This window comes from Topomyia yanbarensis, chromosome 2 (genome assembly GCF_030247195.1).
Source record: "Topomyia yanbarensis strain Yona2022 chromosome 2, ASM3024719v1, whole genome shotgun sequence".
Lineage (NCBI taxonomy): Eukaryota > Metazoa > Arthropoda > Insecta > Diptera > Culicidae > Topomyia > Topomyia yanbarensis.
The window spans coordinates 170,464,697-170,487,035 of NC_080671.1; the positions used below are offsets into that span (position 1 = coordinate 170,464,697).

General features: G+C 34.8%; 1 protein-coding gene across 11 annotated transcripts in view; it reads left to right on the forward strand.

Moving 5' to 3' along the window:
* Positions 1 to 1,774: 1,774 nt before the first annotated feature.
* LOC131682102 (facilitated trehalose transporter Tret1-like) overlaps positions 1,775 to 22,339 on the forward strand; it is a 173,168-nt gene continuing 152,603 nt past the window's right edge. For 8 of the 11 annotated variants that reach the window (XM_058963314.1, XM_058963315.1, XM_058963316.1 and 5 more), the window contains exon 1: positions 1,775 to 2,099. The gene's annotated coding sequence lies outside the window, so the exon portion shown is untranslated. The remainder of the gene's footprint in view (positions 2,100 to 22,339) is intronic. The other 3 variants (XM_058963317.1, XM_058963318.1, XM_058963325.1) reach the window with 1 other exon arrangement.

The following is a 22,339-nucleotide window of genomic DNA, read 5'->3' on the forward strand; positions in this document are numbered from 1 at the left end:
ACTCTTTACTCTTTACTCTTTACTCTTTACTCTTTACTCTTTACTCTTTACTCTTTACTCTTTACTCTTTACTCTTTACTCTTTACTCTTTACTCTTTACTCTTTACTCTTTACTCTTTACTCTTTACTCTTTACTCTTTACTCTTTACTCTTTACTCTTTACTCTTTACTCTTTACTCTTTACTCTTTACTCTTTACTCTTTACTCTTTACTCTTTACTCTTTACTCTTTACTCTTTACTCTTTACTCTTTACTCTTTACTCTTTACTCTTTACTCTTTACTCTTTACTCTTTACTCTTTACTCTTTACTCTTTACTCTTTACTCTTTACTCTTTACTCTTTACTCTTTACTCTTTACTCTTTACTCTTTACTCTTTACTCTTTACTCTTTACTCTTTACTCTTTACTCTTTACTCTTTACTCTTTACTCTTTACTCTTTACTCTTTACTCTTTACTCTTTACTCTTTACTCTTTACTCTTTACTCTTTACTCTTTACTCTTTACTCTTTACTCTTTACTCTTTACTCTTTACTCTTTACTCTTTACTCTTTACTCTTTACTCTTTACTCTTTACTCTTTACTCTTTACTCTTTACTCTTTACTCTTTACTCTTTACTCTTTACTCTTTACTCTTTACTCTTTACTCTTTACTCTTTACTCTTTACTCTTTACTCTTTACTCTTTACTCTTTACTCTTTACTCTTTACTCTTTACTCTTTACTCTTTACTCTTTACTCTTTACTCTTTACTCTTTACTCTTTACTCTTTACTCTTTACTCTTTACTCTTTACTCTTTACTCTTTACTCTTTACTCTTTACTCTTTACTCTTTACTCTTTACTCTTTACTCTTTACTCTTTACTCTTTACTCTTTACTCTTTACTCTTTACTCTTTACTCTTTACTCTTTACTCTTTACTCTTTACTCTTTACTCTTTACTCTTTACTCTTTACTCTTTACTCTTTACTCTTTACTCTTTACTCTTTACTCTTTACTCTTTACTCTTTACTCTTTACTCTTTACTCTTTACTCTTTACTCTTTACTCTTTACTCTTTACTCTTTACTCTTTACTCTTTACTCTTTACTCTTTACTCTTTACTCTTTACTCTTTACTCTTTACTCTTTACTCTTTACTCTTTACTCTTTACTCTTTACTCTTTACTCTTTACTCTTTACTCTTTACTCTTTACTCTTTACTCTTTACTCTTTACTCTTTACTCTTTACTCTTTACTCTTTACTCTTTACTCTTTACTCTTTACTCTTTACTCTTTACTCTTTACTCTTTACTCTTTACTCTTTACTCTTTACTCTTTACTCTTTACTCTTTACTCTTTACTCTTTACTCTTTACTCTTTACTGTTTACTGTTTACTCTTTACTCTTTGCTGTTCACAACCCACACCAAGATACAGAAAGAAAATCTATACATTTCTAATCCTTACAAAAGCTTAAGAAACTACAAGGGAAACTAAATCTGGCAGAAAAACGTCCCAACAAAACATCTCGAACAGTTCCGACTAACACCCTGGGAAACGTTTAATTTGTGCCAGAATAACGCCACTTTCGCCTACGCTACATATCTAATAAAGCACATGATTCCGCGGTACTGCGCATGCTCCGTTCAAATTGATATCTGTCAACAACGGCGAGGCCACCGCGAGGTAGTGCCGGCTCGCTCGCACTACGCACTCTCATCACCTTTGTCGAAACGGCACTAGGGGCCTGTTCGCTGGTTGCTAGACGGCAGGAAAAGCAACACAGCAAGTGTGAATGATAGTCTTCGTACTACTGCAATCGTTCTGAGTGGTACTATAAGAACTCAGTAGCAACAACTGTCAACCCGGGGTCATCTGTCAACGTCAGTGTTCGCGACGCGAGTGAAAAAATAGATTAATTGAAACATATTTAAATGACAATTGTTCGTTCCAACGACAAAATTGTAACCAGTTCCGTACAATGTGGTTACTTCCGAAGACAAAGTTTACTTTCGATTAGTGCCTGTTAGTGAATCGGTTTGTGTTACGATTTTACTGCGAAAAAAAAAACAAATTTCGGTTTTCTTTTTTACGTAAGATGTGAGAAGCAGCCGTGCCAAATGTGGGTGATTTCATCAAGGTCCAATTTATGTAAACAACCGTGAAGAGACGGAGGACTAGCGCGACAAATCGAGTGAATCGCAATTTGAGAACAGTTCGGCTCAATAATGTTTATTTCTTAGTCAGGCATATGAACACATAGTTCCCCGTAGCTCGAAGTCGTCCCTGTACGAAGCTTATCAAACTGTATAGGTATTTTGCTGGAAAATCGTTTGCGACTGTTGTTCTGATAACGGCAGATATTTTTGGGTCAGATATAGCGCGGTCTGCACGGAAAGTTGCAATGCGGCATAAACGGTTCTATTTGGCGTGTATTGTCGCAAAAGCAAAACATCGTCCAAAATTTTTTTTATTTATTACAATATGGCTTTGCTAAATAATAAACTACTAATGTTCATGATATTTGAAAAAAAAAGTTCGGTTTGGTCCTTGTCGACAGAAGTTTTTGGTACACTAAAATATCACAAGAAATATTAAGTCTGCTTGAAACAATACGACTGGATACAGTAAAGGTTTAAGTGTATTTGCCAATTACCAAGAACTTTTAACAAACCCAAATAATTTATGAAATGGAGTATAAAGATTAGATAGCTTCAGCGATATTCTGACGAATTTCAAGTACTTCCTTCAGTTTCGCAAATTTCGTTGAAATCGTTTAACCGATACCGATAAGTTCGTAAAACACTGATAATTTTGGAAAACCTTTGAAAAGTTCATAGAATTTCTGAGAATTGTGCCTGTATAAGATCCGAGAGCTTATTTTAAGTCTCAGTGCTTCATGTAAGATTTGTAAACTTCTAACAATTTGAAGTAAGAGGTTAGCCAAAGTCACGAAATTCAACTGGCGTGCCAAAAGCTTATCAAAAATGTATATAGTCCACATACCATCTTTAAAAGGAAAACTACATGACAAAACTGAAGAATTTTTACGGGACTTCGGTTTCATAGAATTCTGAGAAGAATTACAAAATAAGAATATCTGAAGAATTGAGATCCCATCTTTAGTCGCCCTCTTTCCACTCAGTATTTGAACTTTCTCTTTGGAAATAACAGATTTTCATTTACAGTAGCTCATCCACAGCTTTCTTTTTTACACCTCGCTATATCTTCTACAACTCCTAAATACTACGTCATTTTAAGATTTTTAAGAGAAATTCCTAGAACCTCAGAAATATCCTCAATTTTTCGTAAATGCAGCTTGAAGTACTAAGAAAATAAACGAAATTAAAAAAGTACACTGCACATGAAAAGATTTAACGCATTTATTCATTTTAATTAGTAGAGACATGAAAATGAGAAGCTGATATGGTCGGTATTAAGTCAGACCGGACTAAGTCGCAAAACATAAAAAAATGAGATAATGATAGCACTGGATAAAGAAAATCGTCAGCTACAATCGACTGTTGCCATATTTGAAATATGTAACAATAAACAAGAATTATGGAAAACATTAATTTCCAATCATAATGTAAAGGATGCTGCGATTCAAACTTTAAACTCGTTTTTCTCGAAATCAATATTTTGTCACTTAGTCCGGTCTGACTTAACACCGACCATATGATCTTTCATTTTAGGGTATTTCCTGTTTGGTATATCTATAACATTTGATGTGAAATCCAGCTCAAATCTACTTTCTTCAACAACCTTAAAGTAGGCCCGAGTAGAGGGTTAGATAAGTATAGGGTTTGGGGTCTGTTACTACGGATTTGCCGCATTTTCGCAATGCACACAAATGCAAATAAAATCGTGGTGCAATATGGGTTTCATATTTTAGGATTGTTCCAAAGTTTAGAGTGGATAGTACTATCCATACTACCAATGTCATCCTGTGACCCTGGCTTGAAGTTTCTATGGTTAGCCTCCTGTGTACACGAAAAAAAAAAATTGTGCACAAAATCATGAATAAAGTGTCATGAATTATGGAACAGTCACGTTTTTGCGTAACGTAAACGGGACCATTAATAAAAATCATGAGTTTTATAATTATATTAAATTTCCCTTCAGTAACACCAACATAACGCCTTTATTAAATGAGATATTTGTTTTTGTTTTTTTTTTGACGACCTCCAATTAGTTAGAGATTACTGAGCAGGGAAAGTTTAGAGCCATAGTACTTAAGTGAGAACAAGGATGTGAAATAAACAGATTAGAAAACCAGAAGTGGCAGGGTCAAATGTAACTACATATTAGTCGAAATAAAAAAGGAAAGTCGAAATAAAAAAAGGGAAAAGTCATGGTTTCTGCCATTTCGTTACCAAACCGAACATTATTCATAAAACCAAAGGTAGACATGTGATTTTATTCATAGATTTAGGAACATTATTCAGAGTCCAACTGTCTGGCGTGAACCGATTAGTGATTTATTATATCTTGATCATGATATGATTTTCGTGGTTGTGAGTGAGTTCACAAAATCAAAACATAAACTCGAAATATTATTCATAAATTCTTCCAATCATCGTAAATTAGTTCATGATTCCTAATATATTAATCACGATTCAATATCAGTGCGAGTGAAATAGTTCAGGAAATCATAAAATGCAATCTTCCGAAATGAACATCGTACACAATGTTCGCTCTGGTTCTGTGCTCATATTATACCTACATTTTGTGTACGAACTCGAACACGCTATTTCGTACCAAAACACGTGCACATGTTCCTGCACAACCGAACTCAATATACGTACACCCCCCGTACACGTTGGTTCGTGGCACCAGCTTTTTCCTTCTCACTTTCACTATCACTCTTGACTTTTTTTTGCCTTGTGTGAACCGTTCTCGTGGACGCACCCGATGTACGCACACGGATGTTTGAACTAGAGTTTGAACATAGTTCATTTGGGATCGTCGTTCGAAACGAACATGTTCATCGAGACGAAGTATGTTTGAGGTTGAATGCGTGCACGAAATTTTGTACACAGGCACAAACTTGTCGAGGTTCTAGGGACGTCTGATAAAATGTTATTCACGAATTCGTGAACTGGTTCATGATTTCTAGTTAGTTTATCCCAACTCACTATTCGTGCTCGTGTAATAGTTCGCAAGAACATGAACTAATTCATGATTCCTAGTATATTGGTCAACCATTCGTGCTCGTGAAATAGTTCACAAAATCATGAAATCTTATTCATAGAGTATAATAGTCATGCATGAGCGTTCAAGTCCGTGAAATAGTTCAGAAAATCATAAAATATTATTCATATCTTCGTAAACTAGTTCATGATTCCTATTACGTGACTCACAATCTGTATTGAGTATCTGAGATATTTAGAAGATACCCCTAATCATTTTGAATTTAATGCGAATCTGCACATGCCCATGAAATTTTCGCAAAATTTTGAATTTTTATGAAGTATAATAGTCATGTACAGCCAGTATTAGGGGTGAGCATTAGACATAAGAAAACTATTAAGACCTCGAATATCGTTATTTATTTGAAAAGATTCCATGTGATGTCCGGATAGAAAACGAATTGTTTTAGTGATGAAGTTTACAAAATAAGATGCCGCGAATCAGTCACACTTTTATGATCCAGTTCAGATTGTTACGTTCCTCCAAGTAAAAAATCCGATCGTAATAAAAAATAGCACATCACGATAAGACGAGGAGAGATTACGAATACACTGATATAATGAACATGAGTTACATTACTCCATGTCTCAAATTCAAGAGTGAGCACAAGAAATAGAATATCACAATAAAGTGAATATAAATAACGAAAATTGTGACCAACATCCTGAAATCGTGAACATAAATCACACTACTCGTGACTAAAATATCAAACATTTTGACTAAGGTGCTGAAGTCATGGATGCGAATCACTCTAATTGTGACTAAAATATCATGATAACGTGACCATATATTATGAAAATCGTGACTAAGGTTCTGAAACCACGAAACTAAATCGCGCTACTCTACCAGAAAAATCCTATAGTAAACTCATGAATAAAATATCACGATAACGTGATGAGTAATTACGCAAATCGCGACTAAGCTTCTAAAATCATGAATTTGTAAATGTCGGTTCTTTTAGTTGATATACTTTCGTAATATTGGGATGTACTGGTTAGTATCAGCGTATCGTAAAATTCCGAACAAGGATCGTAACAAAAACAAAACCTGTCCAGCACACAAACACAGTAACCCAACGTTCTTTCAGTTCATGAAATCGCATTTTTGGTCATGAATTTCACGAACGGATTTTTTCCGTGTAGCTTTTGCCTGTTGGGTTGATCGGACTCCTGTTGGTAGCAATGTGGGGAATTGTTCTAGTTTTTCTTGGCTAAGGAAAGCATAAGGTTCTTCAAAACTTTTTCGATGTAATATTTACTGAACCTTTGAACAGTCAGTTTCTCACGTGTAATATCAGAAAGACCCGGGTCACAAAAGCTTGATTATTTTTGTGACTATGGTGGTCCTGCGGCAATTTGCATGGGCCGATATCCAGAACCATAGCTATTGTCAAAACATTATAAAAACTCAAAAAGTCAAATTAATCATACATAGTATTAAATTAAGGAATATGTTGAAATTTTAAAACTTTACTGTGAAAATGGTTTCTACACAGCCTTTTTATGATCATCACATACGATACATACTAAATGTTTGTTTAATATGCAGTTTTTTAGAAATATAAAATTTAGGTTCAATTAGTTAGGAAAAAGTGGTTTTTCATTGCGCGAACTAAGGGACCAAAAATGCGGAGCTCGTTAAGTTGATTCAAACTAAGATCAATGACATTCAAAAGGTTTGCTTTAGGTTACTCTTTGCTGAATAAACAATACCAACGAGAGCTCTTTCCTGGTAACTTGCCCAGGTGTACCATAGGATTGGAAAGAAAGAATTTTTTTTGCAATGAAGCAGTTGAGAATATGTTCACCGTATTTGGATTATTACTAGTGATTTGGTTTTAGTAATAGTTGTAAACATAACTTTACAACAAAATATTGCTGCTTCGGAGTTAACTACAGTTGTTTATGGACAACAACGTTTTTAAATAGCTATAACTTTTGATTAGGGCAAGATTTGCTCACAAAAACAAGTAAGGCTAATAAATATGACTATTGCCGTTCATTTGAGTATTAACAGTTACAAGGATCAGCTCTAGAACTGAAGTTATTGCAATTAGTCCAATTGGATTCCGATGGAGCAGTGATGCCAGGGACAGTTCACGTTGACGACGGAAAATGATTTTTTCATATATATTCGTTATGTGGCAATATTATTGAAAACTGATAAAACTGATCAATTGAGACTGCCTTTGACTACGTTTTTCTAGCAATTGAACTATTGTAAATTTTCTAGGATAATTGTATTGAACATTTAAAAGAAAAAAACAGCTTCTAGCACTGCGAGGGAAGCACCTATCTTTATGAAAAAAGGTTTTTTGTGTTTCTTGAACCCACCGTTTTCAAGGAAAAATAGTTTCAAAACCCTACATGTACTAGAAAAAAGTTGGGCATGAAAGGGTTAATTTCGATAACGATAGTGGATTTACAAATAAATCTAAAGTGTCGAACACTTTATTGTGTAGGGGAAACTGAGGAGAGTTCAAACAACGTCCATTGCTAGCGAAACCATTCCGTTAGAAATATGGCCACTTTTGTTGTACATCATTTCTATATGTTTATCAAAAGTATTTTTGCAAAATTTCTATCGATATAGTTTTGCCAGAAATGGGCATGGTTTGAACTCTCCTCTGTTTGTGCTTGGTTTCCCATACCACTAGTAAATTTATTTGTTTGCGGACGATTTCTTTTCCGTTCATTGAAGGAAAATTTTCACATTTTGTTTTCATCCGATCTTTTTGGTTCGATGTTTGACAACATCGATTTCTTTACTCTAGCATTGTGGCGCTGACACTATTGTGTATTAGAATAATTGTGGTATTTATTGTTTGTGACATTTATGAAAAAAGTTTTTACCGAAAGTTTGGAACATGGACTTTTCCTGCCGATTTAGTAAAATTCTAATAGTGCTGTGGTCTCAGATTTCATTCTTTGTAGAAGCTATTCTTCTAAAACTTGCTTATGGCCTATAAAGCAATTATTTGACATTTAAAAACATTTTCCAAAAACAATGTATTGGACCTCACCCGATATTGTGGCTGTGAACCATATGGCGATTTTTTTTTACTTTTAGTTGACATTTGACAGTTCGTAAGTTATTTTCTCTCGATTGGTATAATTTAACCAAGCGAGCGAATCATTTTAATTGTTGACATTATAGTTACTACATTCATAGTTAGGCGAAGACACTGAGCGGACCCAATCGAGCATGACGGCACATAACATGTTCTCTTTGGATGTATAAGGAAAAGGTATTGTGATTATGGTCACAAATATTTTACTCTTTTCTTGTGTTATCGAGTGCAGAGAAATTAAAAGGACAAGATTTTTTTTCTGTAACACCAAGATATATTCGTACGGTTATGAAATCATATTATAAAATCTTCGAATAGATTTTTCTATTCGTACTTGTAAAATTCTTACTCACGGCGGCAATGGAATTATTAAGCTAGAACTTCAACATTTGCATGGGATGCCAGTGATTTCTTCCTGAAATAAGAGCTGCCAGTTTTCCGGCTTTTGTGTCCGCCTAACTCTAAATATAGTAACTCTAGTTGACATTTGGATAGTTATTTAGAATTGACAGCTGCGATGACCATAACTTGGTAGAGGTGTGAATGTTTGTCGTTATTTTAAAATTAGCTTTTTTCATTTTATATTCAGTATGATAATCATAGCCTCAAAACATAAACATCCACATCATGAAGTACCCCAAACAAATCTTGACACAACACGTTATCGTTTCTATCTTTATCCTTTCATTTTGTATTGAAAAATATTGACAACCTCAATTAGGTAATGGAAATGTTTCCACTTTTTTATTCTACATTTTGGCAAAATTTTAACTAGAGTGATGAGCCTATTTGCGCTATGTTTCTATTATCACCCTACCCATTTGAAGCCGTTGGTTAGAGCAGTGTCTGCCATCTTTGTTCAACGCATTGAGTCAAATGGTAGCGCAACAATAGGGGCACTCGATTCGAGTTTTCATTGTGCTCAAACACGAGAATTTTACTGTTTTCAACGCATTTGTGTTATTATATTGGTTCTTAGCAACGAAGCAAAGCGGTTGATGTCAATTTTTACGCATTCCATTGATTGTAAGGCAAGAAATTTCCGAATTAGTGAGGCACCTTGCTTAGTATGGTGAAAATAGGCTCATCACCCTATCAAGCTGTGAAATTTAACAATCGCTCTGTCGATTTATTTTGCAATTAACTTTCGAAGTGTCAGATTTTAAACAAATGTTAAGAAAAATCGCCAAACGGTTCACTCTTACTAACCGCGGTGATCAACGCACACTTCGACTAGCACGTGATTCTACTAGTTGAACAGTAATGTGCATGAGAAGCTGATTCAAGACCTGCCCTATACATATAGATATGTAAACAACGCGCGGCACAGGCATAACTGTGTGCAGTAGCAGTCGAAACTTAGCACGTGTGACCATGCATTCGGAGAAATAAAAAAAAACTTTATAAACAATATCTAGCCGGAAGGCTCTTTTCGATGTTATGTAAATAAAACTTTTAACAACCAAAACACCAAACAATGTGTTTTTTAAGCTGTGCATTTATTGTTTATTGTTTTGAAATGCGATTTACAAAAATAGTTGTAAAAAATATTTAAAGCCGCAGGCGTGTGTGAATTTGATAGAATTCTGAGAGCTCTCAGCATGTTAAACAATTACCTATGCACGGTTGAAACATGAGAGGTACAAACTATTTCCGAAATAGCCTTTCCCGTGTAAAATTAGAAAACCACCCATGGCAATAAGAATACATCAGCTGAGGTTAATGCCGACATTGCTGAAGTGTATTCCATACTGGTGAGACATACGGGGATGGTTTGAGAAGTCATTGGTTTAAGTGATAAAGGGCTTCAGAAGAAAGTCAGCATTATTGCTGAATAGATACCTCCCTCTAACGTGAAATATATTTTTGCAGGATTTTACGAGTAGTAGTTTTTGTACGGCAACTTGTATCAGTTGACATGTTTTTCAACTTATTCAAATATCGAGCATTTCTGGCTACGCGCGATTGCAAGTTTGTTTATTTAAAAGGTTAAAAGCCAGCAATGATGAAAGCAGAACTTGATCCTGTGAACGGTGAAGCCTCGCCTTCATGTGCCATAGTAAATATTAAGTAATATCAGGTGGCTGAATACAAATGTTTCGGACCAGACATTCCGGTGAGGAACATTCCGTGTGACCCAAAATTGCTACACTAAAATGGCTGGCGTCCAAAAGGGGCTAATCCACATTTTGCCTTTGTTACAGGAATTGAAAAAAAATTCCGCATTTCCAAATTAGCATTGTTTTTATTGTAAAAATACAAGTTTTTATTAGTAGTTCATTGATTCATGTTGTCTGGATAAAATAAGATCATTACATGTACTAACTTTCAATTCACGAGCATTTTTGTAATTAGAGGGATGGGACATGAGCGCCGCCGCGCCATGCCTCCGCCGCCGGTAAATTTCAACAAACGCCGACGCCGAAAGGTAGACCGGCGGCGCGCCGCCGACGTTTTTTTTCTCATGCCGACAATTTGCGAACTCGGAGATCATTGACTCATAATTTTATCCACAAATCTATGAACATTGTCTATGGTCCGAATATACGACGTTAACTGATTCATGATTTATCACATATTGATCTTTATTTGGTATTAGTGGTTGTGAATTAGATCACAAAATTAACAAAGTTTTGATATTTTCTCGAAAATCATTACACGACACTCGGAATATAATTCATGGATCCATTCTTGCTTCGTCAACTGGTTATGATTGCGAGCATATAAGTTTCAATTCACCATTCGTGGAATGGTCTACAAATTCAAAAAAAAAAACACTTCCACTTTCAAGATATAGTTGATTCCTAATATGTTAGACACGATTCACTAATCGAGCACGTGAAACTGTTCATGATATAGTTCATAAAGTAATAAATCTCTCTCATAATCTTAATAAACTTACGTAAACAATTACAAGGAACTCAGACTATTATTCATGAATTATTCGCTCTACTCTTTGGTTTTGAAATTTCTATGCGAGCTATTGTGTACAACTGCTAGCAACCAGTTTCATAGACGCGAGCATTAGATACAAGGAAACTACTAGGACCTGTAACCTTGTTATTCTTTTAACATTCAGTGTAATTTTCGATATTAAATGAAACTGCGCTGAGCACCAAAAATACATTACCTAGCCACAATTCATGTCCGTGAAATAATTAAGGCTGCGAACCATTTGGCGATTTTCTTTAACTTTTAGTTAAAATTTGACAGTTCGAAAGTTATTTTCTCTTGAATGGAAAAATTTAACAGAGGGAGCGAACCATTTCTAAAGTTGACATATGGATAGTTATTTAGAATTGACAGCTGCGATGACCACAAGTTGGTAGAGGCACAGAAAACAGACACCATGATCGAACAAAAATATTTTAAAAACGTGTGTAAACATTTGGATTAAGAGGGGTATATTCGGCTTTTCAGTCAATAAATAATATCGAACACTACTTTTTTATAATGGACATTATAAAAAAGTAGTGTTCGATATTATTTATTGACTGAAAAGCCGAATATACCCCTCTGTACCAACGACAGTCGTAACATCACCCATTTGGATTAATATACGATAAACACTAGCGCCGCCACACCAACCTATCCCAACTATCAGTCAAATCCATTCCGGAACAGGTTCGAAATCCTGAATGGATTCAGTATGGAATCTTGCTTAAAGAAAACAACCGATTCCGACTCTATCGGTTGATGCATTTGAGCTGGAATTCATGCTGGAAGTCCGAACCGGTTTCGGACTAGTTTAACTGGGTAGAGGAGTAACCGCTGTCAATTCTGTCGAACTCAGCCACAAAAAACATGACGACAGTAGCGCACCTGGTTTGGATATTCCAACTACCTTCGAAACCGTTAGAGATTTTACACAAGTTCAAGCTGAAGATGGACGTCTGTTCTCTGTGTCCACATCATGAAATAACTCAAACAAATCTTAACACAACACGTTATCGTTTCCATCTTTATCCCGTAATTTTGTATTGAAAAATATTGATAACCTCAATTAGGTACAGGAAATGTTTCCACCTTTTTATTCTGCATCACGGGCAAAATTATAACCATCGAGCTGTCCAATTTAACTATCGCTCTGTCAATTTTAACCAAGCTCCAGAGTAGGGTTATTTTGCAAATAACTTTCGAAGTGTCAGATTTGAATTAAAAGTTAAAAATTCCACTAAATGGTTCACAGCCTAAGAAAACTATAAGATACGTGACTCTGAAAAAAATGCATTTAATTTCATTTTTGCATCAACTTTGCACTCTTTCGCAGAAAAGTTTGTTTAACAAACGCCCTACGCTGATTCACTTTGTTCGACGTTTTGTTGAATGTAGGGTTAATTTTTTGTAGGGTTTTGACGTCTTACACGCAAAGCAAAATACATTATGAATTTCTATTTTGATGATTTAATTTAGCTGCGGTAATTAATAGCAGTAATTACCGCAACCGCGACGAACCCTACGTGTTAGGGTACCTGATATCTGCGGGATTCTAAAAGAGCGACGGTAAAGAAGACTAAATAGAAACAAAAAACAATGAAACGACAACAATAATTAATTTCCTCAAACAAAACAAAAACTGTTTTACCCTTTACTTAATTTCCCAAATATAGATCAATAAATATAGATCAATAAATAATTATTATGGGTCATAGAAATACAGTCGTTACTCTGCATTCTTCAAATTTGTCCATTGCAATCATTATTTCATGCGAAGTCGTAGTATGCGACATCGACAATTTTTCTATTTCGTTCTTCAAATTTTACAACTGTAAAAATAGTTCATTTCCTTTCCTTTCATTTATTATCTTGCATTTCGCAAGCAGGGTGGGCACTATTAGAGCTTCAGTTAAAAAAAATTGATGTGGTTGCGAGAATTACATTTTATTCAATGTGTTCAACAGATGTCGCTAGTACATTGTGGGCGATGATTTTTTTAGAATTTTCTTCAAGCTGTAACGTCTGCTCGTATGTGCCTGATACAATAGAAACCGAAAATTTGGGAAAGAAATTGTACTGCCAAGAATTTTTTTTAGTTAAATGGGTGCCGATTAAAAATGCATCGGCGCACACCTTGGTTGCCAAAAAATGGAGAAAAATAACATTTTAAAAACGCTGCGGGTAAGACCCCGAAGTGGCAAGAGCGCATGTTTTTATATTGCGTTCTGTTCTTGCATTGTACTCTTCAAACGCGATATCAATAGCAAAGTTCAATTGATCGCATAGATTTAAATAGTTTGTTAAGTTATCTTTGCTGTTATATTTTTTGTAGATTCTGTGTGTTTTCTGCATATGATTTTATAAATTTTTGATTTCACTGTTGAACCAGATGGGATGTTTCGAGTTATAGTAACGCCTTCTTCTTTTCAATGGCATATTTAGGTGAATGACTTCAAATAATATTTTGCAGAAGATGTCTACGGCAGCTTCAATATTTTCTTCATTCCTTAAAATTATTTGCCAATTTTTAGCAGTAATTTTTTGCTTCAAGCTTTCATAGTTAGCGGACTCGTAATCAAATACCTCTTCGAATTCACTATCTTCAGGTCTGTCGTTAACATGCAAGAATATAGAAAACTCAATGGCGGTATGATAAGCTTCATTTTTCATAATGGAGTAAGTGATTCCGTTACGCAGAAGTCTTCATCTATATTCGTCATTAACAAATCTAAATAACAATGCCGCTGATTTCTTATGTGATTTATTTGATTAAGGCCCAAACTCGCTGATTTATCGCAAATAAACTGCAAAGTTTCATTTTCTCCCACAACAGGGAGTAGGATGCTCTCATTATCAGCATCTGGTATGAAATCAATATCACATTGATTGAAATCACCGTATATGTTAACTTCTATGTTCGAGGAAAGACTATTAATAATGCTTTCAGCAGCATGATAAAACTTTTTGTAAGTCGTTTTACATTTCTTATAAAAGAAATGTATAGAATTCGCTCAAACTTTCAAGATTTTTTCCGAGGCCCGGAGGGCCGAGTCTTATATACCAATCGACTCAGCTCGATGATTTGGGACAATGTCTGTGTGTGTGTGTGTGTGTGTGTGTCTGTGTGTGTGTATGTAACGGACAAATTCTCATTCGTGTTTCTCAGCAATGGCTGAACCGATCTTATCCAAACCAATTTTAAATGAAAGAACTAAAAAACAGTATGAACGCTATTAATTTGTTTTTGATTCTGATGTTTAGTTTCCAAGATATGAATGTTTGAAAACGTAAAAATGGCGTTTTTTGCAGTTTTTTTTTAATTTTCTGCCGAAATTGACAATATATATTAACAATTTATATATTTTTAGACAGCTTTAACGAATACCTTTTGAACAAGCTATAGATTGTTGAAATTGAACTATTATCAAAAGAGATATTTAACATTAAATGCGGACGAAAGATTTTTATCATTTCCCATTGCCAGAAATATGACCAAAAACATGTAATCTTTTATTACGCCAAAACGGCTTATTTTAGGTCAATAGTATCTTCGGAGAATTTAATGGAGGTAATATGCCCTTTCTTTTGGCATTGTTCTTTTGCTGATTAATCCCCCTATGAGTGAGATATTTTCACAAATTTTCTTGGAAGTGATTATATCGAAATGATGTCTTCAGCAAATTTTTAGCTCTTACTTTTGTGAATAACTTTACTGAAGACTTTAAATATCTTTTTTGAATACTTTAAAAGTTATGGCTTGTTGTTTGTTGATTACTCTTTGTCGCCTATTTATTGTTCAAAATAGTAATAATCCATTGAAATAAGCTAAACATTATTTCGATAAAACGAATTTTGTATTTCATTTTACTATCTACAACCGCTAGAAATAATCACCGAACACTTCCAAGTTGTCTGGAAGGAACTTGATAATATATCAGTACAAAAATGTTCATTTGTGCGAACCTTCTGACTGCAATTTTTTTAACTTATAACCATCGGATCGATCTGAAACATATCGGAAAATGAAAAGCGAAATAAATAACTCCAAGCAACGGCTTAGCCAAGAGACTGTTTTGGGCTTTAACACCATACAACCTACCCCACCACACCCAAAAAAAATATTGGATTGAAGTTGAAAATTTATTGATGCAGACTGATTTAATTCAAGATTACAATAACAATAATCTGATCCGTAGATTGATAACCTGTTGTTGTAAACATCATGAGGACTTTTGATAAATTGTCGGAATGGGGTCCTGATATGTAACTGATCTATTGGTCTTGATTTCACAGTTGTTTAATTGCATCAGTATCAAATTCCCGCCTGAAAACATTCCAATAGAAAATTCCAGAGTTCTGTAATCAATCATAATCCTCAGATTTATTTTCAAATTGAGCTCGCTTTTGTAGAAATGTACTGTAATAAGGGTCTTTATTTAATAGGAAGCGAAGTTAAAATTGATTAAATGTCTATGAAACATAGAACTGCTCACCAAAAAAAAATGCATAACTTTTAACATTTGCTAAAAATGTTTTTGCCTTACTCATTCACTCTAAAATTCGTCAATCTAATCCCGACCCGGAGGGCCGAGTGTCATACGCCAATCGACTGAGTTCGTCGAGATCGGAAAATGTCTGTGTGTATGTATGTATGTATGTGTGTATGTGGATCTGTTTCTCAGGGATGGCTGGACGGATTTGCACAAGGTTACAACCTTCCCATCAGTTGCTATTGAATTTTTATTGATTGGACTTCCAGTTCCGGAGTTACGAGTTGAAGAGTGCAATCACACAGCAAATTCCCATATAAACTGAAATGAAAAAATTTCAAAATCAAATTTGTATTTTTGATGACTTTAAAATGCATGAAACATTGAGATGTTTGACAAAAATTGACTTCTTTGGACTTTGGTACATTTTTGCCTTTCTCATATAGAAAGGTTATGCAATCATTCTAAAAATCGTCAATCATACCGGCCCGGAGGTAGTATGCAGTGAGGGGTTGCCACTTTAAAATTAAAACTAGTTTGAAATTTCTTAACAAGTTGAAAATTTTCGGCAGGACCTGGACCTCCCTGATCTTTCTCCATGATCCGCCGCTGGTTTCAAGCGATGTTTCAATATCACATAGTATCTCAAGATCGTGGCTGTCGATCCATTGTATGTATGTGAAAATCGTACTGAACATGTAATATTCATTTCCACCATTGTATTGAACCATGGAATCGTAGTCTGGACACATGAGAAAAACACAATTGCACCACTAGGTGGATTAAAACAGGTTTTTATTTTGGGAATGCGTCGAGTTGAGACGAAAACGTAATGTGATTAATAACGAGGATAACACTTTTCGAATGTAGAGAGAAATTTATGAAAAATGACGATTTCAATTCGACTCTAGCAGGTTCTGATCGATTTTGATGAGCATTTGATTTTTGTTGTATGACCAATTATATGTATAGGTCAAATGTTCAAAAACAGTAATTTAAGGTCAAGATAGCATCATTTTGAAACCGTCAATTTCGGAGGTTTAGTATCTTCGATGAGTTTTACAAACGTTAAACAGCGCATCATTTGTTAAAATAATTTTTACGGTATATCGTCCAAGAAGTATTTATGGTGAATTTTCTCAGGTTAATATTCATGACTACAAAAAAGTCTCAACAAATTCGCTAAAGACACGAACTCTGTTACTATTTTCTGAAAAATTAATTCTGCATAATTTTAAAACTTCAAAAATTACGGTTTCGGAATTATGCCGTTTGGACAGTATGATCGATTTTCACCAAACCGAATTTCTGGCTACGCCGCTAATTTCAAGTAAGTAGAAACAAAGTCGTTCTACACTCGTTCAAAAGAAACTTCTTCGAATGCTGAATATCTATTATAACACATTGAAACCCCGATTTTATCAGCCAAATATGAACTTATGTTTGATGGGCTCTAGCAGACGAATAAGACTGAATTCGAGTAAATCCTTTCTTGAGCATGTTTTCCTTATCATGAAGATATGCGAAAATAAAAAGTTCATCATAATCAGAAATAGTTATCAGACTACATCAAGGGACGAGAAGAATATTTTAACAGCTACAGTTCATTATAGAGAAAAAAAATTGCCCGATTTAGTCAATGTCCCCATTTTGTCAGCCTAAAATACACCATGAGATTGATAAAAATGAGTCTTTATTGTATGTATTATACTGTGTTTTACATTAATAGGTACATTTCATTTTTGGAGATTTTTTTATTGCATCGAACTACAACAATTTTTAGGTAGTTTTCAAGGGGTTATTTTATAGACTTCTTCCAAAATTTGGCGAACCTATTCCAAATCGTATACCAATTAATTGGTTTACTTAAGGGTTTATATGTTGCAGATAGAGAAAATAATGAAATTTTCAGCTTTTTTCCTACACAATATTACGAAAGCTTATTAAACAATTTTTCCTAATAAGTTTGTGAAAATTATAAACTATTTGAAAATTTTTAATAGTTTTATTTTTTATTTAACCGAGATTTTTTAATAAATAGTGACCATCACTTCACAACGTAGTCTATTTTTCATGGCTTGCGGTGAGCACGATCTCTCGAATTGCTGAACTGAAAACTATGGAATAGAAATTAATTTTTAGTATTCTTTACAGACCCGCTGGTGCCCTAAGACGATTTCGCTAGATTTTCAGAGCACTGTGCATCCAGTGCATTAACGCAAGTGACGGAAGGTTATCGAAAAGTTTCGTGAAAATGAAAATTCCAATAATGATGATGACTTTCCCAAACGGTTCGTTTTCGTGATGTTTTTATTTGTTCTTTGGCATTAGGATTAGCGATAATAATTCAAATCAAGGATACTACTGGAAAGTCACCTTTAGAAAAAGTCGATGTCGAAGTAAAATTTGAAACTATGCACGCATGCACTTCAGAGATAGCGTTATATCAGGAGCTGCGATTTCATTTCAACGCTTTTTTGTGAAAAGGGCGATACTTACAAATCTAAACATAGGGCTTTTTTATACATGCGAATCAGGGCTTTGAAACGCAACAAATTAACCTAAAAATTTTGATTCTACGATATTGCTTTCTTAAACTACAGCAAAAAAATACAACGGGCGAAACTGTATTTTAGTTTGTTTATTTAAAGTTTCGCCCTCCACGCTCCATGCAAACAAACAGGGCGATACTTTTTTTGCTGGCAATTTAGAGGTGAAAGTGCTATTTTCGTATTTTTTAGGATTATCAAGCTGATACCAGCTGTAAATAGTAACAATGATCTCTATTGAAAAAGCCCGGACGAAATCGGGCGATACTTCAATGCTGATAGGTGGGACCGAAAAAGTAAATAATCGCCAAAGGGGCTATACTATCATTTTGTCAATTTCAATAGCAAAAACAAATTTTAATTTAATAATTTCAAATACTTTATGAAGTTTTGGGTTTCGATCACTGAATCAGGAATCTAGGATGTAAAAAAACACAATTGTTCTTAAATAGGAAATAAAACCAAGTCTGGAAATATTCACTGTTGATTTTATTTGAATGGTACCACTGCTAGTATCGCCCTTTTCAAAAAAAGCGCTGATTTCTTAGTTCTCAGTCGCGTTGGAAATTTGAGTAAAGTATAAACTTCAAATCGATTAAAAAAAAAATTTTTTTTGGCTCAGCACAATATATAACCCCTTTAGGAAAATTCAGTTTTCCCACCACAATATAGATATTTTATTAACAATTATTCGTAATTCGTTGGTATGTCTATTTTATGGGCCATTTTTTCGCTTTCCCATTGATTTGGTTTGAGATTTCTAGCACTGATGTTGTCCTATGCTGATTTGAGCGATTCTCTGAGTCCTGCCACTATCCCATGTAGTATGTGTTATCAAAAACATCGCGAAGCATCAAGTTCTAAATGTTCTCAAACGATATAATATCCGAAGAGTGATAAGAGTTATAAGAAATGTCTCATCACACTGTTAGGTGGATTAAACACGTTTTTCGAGAAAAATTTGGAGGAAAGAAAATACACCGAAGCGAAAACGTGAGTTTCATCTTTAACATGTACTTTCAACCAAACATGCTCGATTTTTTTTGATTTTATGGTTGTGATAACTTCTGCATTTAGTTTTGCCGAAAACACAATCCTTCGTTAAAAATTATTTGAACGAATTTTCATGAAACACATTTGAAATTTGGGCATTTTTTTTAACTTGCGCCAAATATTACCCTAATTAATAGCTACATCACTGTTACTGATTTACACAAGCGAACCGATCGAACTCTAAACTGAAGGTCGTAAATAATTGTTCAAATATCAGGAACGCTAGGAAGAGAAATTTTTGTATACCTACGCCTAAACACATCGGAGGTGAAAATGCGGCCCAAAAAACTTTGTTCGCACAAATATTTAGGCACGTACTTCACACACAGTCTACGCAGGAACGCACAACCAAATGTAAGCCTACTGCGTGATGTTATATTGAATCGTGGCTAGCCGCACCAAAGATGTGTGTCGCATACATAAAATTCGTCGATTTCTAACTCGATTTCACGATCGATGTTTGCCGTATACTGAGATTGATTTGTGATTGTTAATTGGTTACATTCGGTTTCAGTCGGCGTATTGTAGATTGCTTTGTTGCTCGGTTAATATATGAAGAATGAGGGAGACTTGTCGAAAAAGTTTTCGAAGGGCTAATCTATTTAGTTTGATTGCTTGGTTGAATGAGGGAATGATTATAGACATTTCGAAGCAAGTCAATTTTTGTTATACATGGTGCTAATGGAGTTGATTGGAATGATAAAGTTTTTGATTCATATTTTATTAAAATCTCGTTCGTTGCTTGCAGTGAATATTACAATTCATAATATTATGCTAAATGTTATTCTACGATAAGCAGCCTTAATTCAAGTAAAATGACCTGGTTCGGTATGGTAATTGCATAAACTTTCTATTTCAGAAAGACAATTATTTAAACATTCCAAATGTAATCACTTTCACTAACTTCAGAACTCAAATATCGATCCAAATGCCATTCGGTAGCAATTAATTGTAATACTACACCTTTCATTTAGTGCTTGTATAAATCTACTCAGCTATCTCTGAGAAATAGATCAAAATTCAATTCAGGTACTTAACTACTTCCTTGATACTTCCGGTTTAAATGGTAACTAAAGTGGTCAAACGGGTTTGAATATGGATATCAGTGAGCTGAACCTACAAATCCAATCAATGTACTGATTAGCTCTTCCGAGTAGTTCACACAACCTTCGCATTCTCCTAGTACTTTTCGCTGAAATGTTTCCTGAAACAAAACACGGGCAGTGCACAGTCCAAATGACAACCGTGCATAACGAAACATCCCAATTTTGTTCAAAAATGGTCAAATGCCTTGGCTCCTTATGCAATTCAATATGAAGAAAGCCGTTCGACAGATCTATTGTTGAAAATCAGGTTGCTCCTTCTAACTTAGCTAGAATTTTCTACAACGTTAGCGTGCAATCTGAAATCATCCTTTCCTTTAGGTAGGAAGACCATACGTTCTGGTTTCCCACGACATGTCCTGGTTTTTAGCTAACGGTCCTGCACAGTGGTCGGAAACCCCAAAAACCTATTTTAATCCACCTAGCGGTGCAATTGTGCCTTTCTCATTTCTCTAAACTATAGCACGGAGGCTTTTTATGTTCAACATAGTTGTGGAAATGTCCATTACATTCTTAGTACAATTTGCATTTATACACAATAGCTTGCCAGCCACGAACTTGATGAGCTACGTGTCGACGGTGAAACACTTGAAACAAAAAATATCGTACTTCATTAGCCTAATCAGTATTAGATCAATGTTATCTGCTTGCTTACTCATTTTGTCATGCGGGGGTGGGTATGTGAGGTGGGCGAAAGTTCCATGAACGAACGACTCCCCAGCTTAAATTGGTTTGCTTTGTGATATAGTGATGGTTTACGGGTTTCTTAAACCCGTAATTCCGGAACCAGAATTCCGATCAATCCAAAATTCAATAGCAGCCGATGGGAAGGTTGCACCTTTCATTTGAGACTAAGTTTGGGCAAATGGGTCCAGCCATCTCTGAGAAAAATGAGTGACATTATTTGACACATACGCACATACATACACACACATACATACACACACATACATACACACATACAGACTTTTTCCTATCTCGACGAACTAAGTCGAATGGGATATGACACTCCGGGCCGGGATTAGGTTGACGTTTTTCAGAGTGATTGCATAACCTTTCTATATGAGAAAGGCAAAACGTGAACTTAATTCACTAGAGACCAAACTGTCGAATATATTCACAGGGTGTCCTTGGAGAAATTGTTCATATGAATATTTTCCACAATCTGATATAAATTGAAGTTAGGCTTGGCTTACTATGATCGAACTTAAAAAATATACTGACGAGGTAGAAAGCGTCTTCGACAAAGTTTTAGAAATGCTCGTAGTGAAGAATTTTGTAGAAGAACATGAGCTTGTAGAACTAAAGGTTATCGATTTATATGGCGTTTTCTATAGCAACCCCCTTAAATCTAGTTTTTTTAATATAACTTTTCCTATTATGACCTTTCGTGCAAACACTTTTGCTTATTTTTGTATGGAAAAAGTAAAAAAAAACATGATAAAGTAAGCTTACCTTATTCATAGAGTTCTAGAGTGCCACAGACTAAACCTTCTTACCTTTATTGTGCATAGTTTAGACAGTGAAAAAAGTACCTGTTCGTGCATTTTGGTTTGCATCTTTCTTTCTTATACTTTGTTGAAGTTGGTGCAAAGAATGTAAAAATCTGCAATAACTTTGAAGCGAATGAGTATTTTTATATACAGTCTTCGACAATATTATGTAATTTTAATATCTCCGCAATTTTCTGAAACATTGTTTGCACGAAAAGTCACAATAAAATTTGACAAAGATTAACTTTTTTGGATTTTGGCACATTTTTACCATTCTCGTTGCGTTGCGTTGCGTTGTGACGATGATTTTGGCGGATTGCACACTGACTTCATCATGTTTGACTGCTGATTATCTAATAAGAGTTGCTTAGGAAATGGTATGTAGGAATTCATACCAATCCGACCCACATTAAAACCTCAACAGCATGATAGCCATCATTGCCGGCCGCCCCCATCTTCATCGTTCTCGGGGAA